Raw genomic sequence first — 5,344 nt, 5'->3', positions numbered from 1 at the left:
GGGAACATCCTGAGAATGTGGCGGAATATACTACCACACACTCGCTACAAAAGAGTGACAGTGAAACTAACTGATAAATGTTAATTTCAGGACATTCATATGTAAGGAGGGCCATACGTAAAGCCTACTATTCCTTTTCTTACCCGGTGTGTCCTTCATCTCGTGTCTTCACAGGGTAGCCATGTTAATATGAATATGGGAATGGCAGTGATATTCGGTGACCAGAGGCCTTTGCCTTCCTCACCTGATCCATCTACCTAGACCACCCCTATCCCGCCCTGGGACAGGAAATGTGTACTCCATCTGTTCCGTCTCGTGTTGTCCTTGTTATGAAAATGTGGGAACATTATCGCCATGATTGCAAATCGTATAATTGAGGCGAGATGTGAGTAGCCGCCCAGTTTTCTACCAGTCTGATGTGGAAAACCACCTAAAAGCACATCCAGGCTGGCCAGCACACCAGTTCTCGTCATTATTCCGCCGGACGGATTCAATGCTGGGTCGCAACGGCTATTTAGTGCAGTATACGCGAATTTTCTAGTAATTAGTTCAGTAAATCTCCTCTTTCAAGTCCTGCTCAGGCGTAGGCTCTGCCTTGTGAAGCCCCATGTGACAGTACTCCCAAGTGACACAAGCGTAACACGACCAAAGTCAGTCTGATCACTGCTGGAGATTTTTGTCCTTTTTTGCCTGTTACTTACACCTGCTTCTTTTTGAAACATCACTCCACTTAACCCTGGCAGCTGCTGAAATCTATCTTCTGTGTGCACCACGAAACGCTCAGATCTTGTCCTCTTCCTCCACATCTTTGTGCTGGCTGCCAGGTTCCAACCACCTTCCCTCTGCCCCGTTCCCTAATCCTTAACAGTTCTTTGTTTGCTTCCTCCAGCTGGCCTGAAGTGCACCTCCACCCTTCCCCCCCCCTTCCCCCAACCCATGAAATCAATTCCCATTCCTCACAAGCCGACGACGGCTGCAACATCTTCCACCCATGGTCAAAGATTTTGAAACGAAAATTCGACGAAATAAGAAACCGTGCTTACGTAAGTAAATACACATGATAATAACATAAAACACATAAAAACTTTGATTTCCACCTGTTCATTACAAGCTTAGATGCAGTATGACACTAAAATGAGTTACTGTTTGTTTACGTTGTATTAGATTTGATGGAATATGTCTATTTAAGAAGATTATTGTGAAGTTTTCGCTTGGATTAGTAAGTCAGGATCACGACTATTAAAATTGCCAGATATACACGAGATATTTCATAATATGTACTGTATAACTGCAGCTCTTCCTTTCTCAAACAGTTAAAAATTTACTAGTAGTACTATAACAGATACTACTAAATGGCTATGTCGACTCTTGGTCCATTGTTAATGATGCACGGTTCCAGTTGCATGGTGCCTATCTAAGTGCTTTCAGGAGCAATGAGACCATGAAATTCGCCACCTAACATCACTCTCTTCCCTGTGCAAATCGACTGTTGCATGTATTATTTCAGTGTCAAACCCGTATACACTTGTAAGATGATATTGCCTTATCTTGGTGCTCATAATAAGTCTGAGTGACTCGAAATGCGGGACACTACAAACATTTCACATGTGTGTCATGTATTCACATAAAAAACCATCAGTGTAGACAATGGGATATGTGAAAGAAAGAAATCTTTGAGGAATGGTAATGTGAATCAAATACTGTAAAACTGTGTCTGTGTGTGGGTGTGAGTGAGGAGAGGAAAGGGATGCTCGAAATTATTGCACGGGGCTGTAAGATCTTCTCGAACCAGCATAGCACGGCGGCCCCATTCGGAACGCTTCAAGTCGACTATCTTCTGTTTTCGACTGCGACCTCCCTCAACGATCGCTAGTGGCCATTCTTCATCTACTTATTGTTTTGTTCATAAACCTTAATTTACCTTCACATTCTTCGCTACAAACGAGAACCATACTTGAACGTGATTGGTTCTCGTACAATGGACATTTACAATCTGTGTTATTGACTGAAATTTATACCATAGCAACTGATCTGTAATGCGAGCCTATTAGTTGTCAGTGCTCAGCAACTAGCACCTAGTCATTTGGGCTTCTACTTTCTCTCCCCCTCCCCCCCCCCCCCCCCACCCCACGCCTCTGGCGGCTTGGAGTGCATGTTGGGGATAAATCTACTTCTTACGTCTGTTTACATTTGATAATTCCATGATTAAAACCTTAAAACATTGTTTCCTTTGCGTACGAGGGGGTTTTAATTTTTAGAATTATTCAAATTCATAATGTCGTCTACAAAAAAAGAAAAAGAATTTCTGTCTGAAAGCCTTAGGCCCAAGTGCTTTAACGTGAATTTAAGAAGTTAGTAAGACACTTTATCGCTTACAAATCAACCTATTCGCCATACTGCGTATTCTAATGTCTAATACCGGAGTTCATACTCTAGATATTATAAGGCTTTGTGAAACAGAAACAGCACAATGGTTCAAATGGCTCTGAGCACTATGGGACTTAACATAGATGGTCATCAGTCCCCTAGAACTTAGAACTGCTTAAACCGAACTAACCTAAGGACATCACACAACACCCAGTCATCACGAGGCAGAGAAAATCCCTGACCCCGCCGGGAATCGAACCCGGGAACCCGGGCGCGGGAAGCGAGAACGCTACCTCAGAAACAGTACAATATTTTCAAATAATTGTACCATGAAAATCACATGCAAAGTTTCAGATAAATAACTTATAATTTTTGAGAAAATGGTACCTGAAGAGATATAGATTTGTATATTCAATATTTATTAACTAATTATTTTTTATATTTTGAATTTCAAACTCGGGAACCAAAAAAATTTACAACAGTGTTTCTTAAGATATAGACCATGTGTAGTAAAATATTCATTAAAGTGCACTGAGATAATTAAGTGGTATATCGGTTTATGTTAGGAACTGCAAATGCAAGCTTTTGTATCCCACCCGGTCCCCTTAAGGGTACAGCGTCATTTTAAAGTGTAAAAAATGCTCTGTTTAATGCTGAGAGCTAATTTCTCGCATTTGACTTGTTAAAAACTGTAATGGAATATAAAAAGAACTATCCAGTGCACACATACCTAACGAAGGAAGGTAGTAGGTTTTATGTCCGGTCGACAGTTAAGCTCATTAGAAACGAAGTTTTTTTTTATTGGAGTAGAAGGGAATGCCCGTAGTCATTTCATTGAATCATCACAACATTTGTTTATAATTGTAGAGAAAACCATGGAAAGCCCAAATTTGACGGCTGGCTGGGGGATTGGACCCAGATCCCTCAAATGCAAATCTTGCCCATTTGCCACTATATCAAGCTTTATCGGTCACGCATTTGTGTAAGAGTGCGGACATTTTCTTTATATTTCTTAAAACAATCTCTAGTAGTACATCTAACTCTTAAGATTCCTTAAGATTTGGAGAGATTCCTTTGCACAAAGTGGTATTGGACAGTCGTGTTAATTCACTTCAGAGCTATTATGATTAAAGTGGATTGCTAAGGAAGGTAGAGTTGTGTCTATTTTCAGTAAGAGAAAGGCATATAACACATGGTTACATTGGCATTGTCAGCTTCTCGTCATGGTAAGGAAATTTAAAAACTCACTTCTATTAAACTATGTTAGTTACACTTTCTTGAACGTAGACAGTTCACATATGCAGATTTTTGTGTGTTATCCTGTATACGAAACTGTCAATGAATTCCTTTCTAGAGAAAAAAAAATTTCATCACTTATTGCCACTATATCACCTTGGTCGGTCACGCAATTGTGGAAGACTGCGGACATTTTCTTTGTCTTTCTTAAAACACTCTCTAGTAGTAGATCTGACTCTTAAGACAGCAATAAACAGTGACTGATGAGACCCAACGTAACGCTGATGTTACAGCTACTGATCAATGGTACTTGAGAAGGTTTAACTACCACGTAGAAGAGAAATGTACAGAGAAATTACGGAAGAAATTGCGAAAAAAACGTTCTTGTACTGTTGAAGTCGATTAACTATGTTTTAACAATGCAAAAGGTTTTTTTAATTTTTTTATTATTTTTGCAACAGTATTCCATCTCGGTGCTTCTACAATAGTGTGCCAACTTATGTTCTGTTAAATATATAATCTGTCTTATTGTGTTTACATCACGTTCGGGAATGTGATAGGTAGTGTGCGTATAATATTACTTGGCCCATAACTGTGCAGATGTCGCGGTAAGGCAAGGAACAAGGGTAGAGGTGGAAGCTCCTTGCCGACAGGATACCGCAGTAAGGGAGGTGTAGTACTACAGCAGTGTCCTTCAAGCAAAGCTTCAGTGCTACAATTAGCTAGTCTGCAAACGACCGTATTAACCGGGTTATGCGAGTAATTCGAGCAGTCAAATGTTTATTATTTAAAACACAATGTGTTACAGGATTACACTGAAATTACAACAGAAGAAGAGATTTATTCTCGACTGACTAGTAAACTTTTATTTCTTTTTCTTCTGACATACTAAAATTATCTTCTTTTACATACTAAAATTATCTTCTTTTGCAAAAATTATAGAGCGAGGCTTACACAATTTCACATGAGTAACAGGCAAACGCAGTTGCAATTGCAACACATTCCGAAACACTCTATTATGAAAGAAAAAGTAGAGTCCAATTCAGGTCAATAACATATTAAAAGCTCGTGCTGGGTATAAAAATTAACCTGTGGTTCCTAAATTTCTGTTATTAGAAACCCACACTAATACTTATTTTGCCAATTGTCGACAGGCCTTAAAGTAATTACACTATTTCATTGGATAAATCTGTTGGTACTCATTTATCACAGTAGATAAAAAGTATTTGCTTGTTATCTATATGGCAAAATACTCTCCACTTTGCATCCTATTATTTGCTAAATGCTTATTTTGATATCTTAAACCATTTACGAGTTACGAGGAACGTTACGAATATTACATTTAGCCTCTACCATTTGCACATGCGACCGAAAATGTGTGCACTATATACAATCCATGTTCTCGAGATTGGAGATAGATATAGATCTCGTCTCATGATTAAGCAAAGATTCAATATGTTATCTACAAAGAAATGTATGACCAGCAAACGCAAAATCATAGCGAACTCTAGTTTTCAGTGCAAACCATTCGAATTTCACACAGTAATTTGCTTAAAATAGAAATATCACAACAATTACAACCATTAACGAAATGATAAGTAGTGCGCCATGCAGCTTGCGAATGAGGATAAGAGATAAGGAGAATAAATTTATATTTTTAGCGAGTCGTTCCTTTGAAATCATTTGAAAAAGGTTGTAGTGTAGCCACTGTGCATGCATCTCCATTCCCTCAGTGTAGTGG

Source organism: Schistocerca nitens, chromosome 4, assembly GCF_023898315.1.
Source record: "Schistocerca nitens isolate TAMUIC-IGC-003100 chromosome 4, iqSchNite1.1, whole genome shotgun sequence".
In the NCBI taxonomy this organism is placed as follows: domain Eukaryota; kingdom Metazoa; phylum Arthropoda; class Insecta; order Orthoptera; family Acrididae; genus Schistocerca; species Schistocerca nitens.
This window is presented reverse-complemented; position numbering follows the sequence as displayed.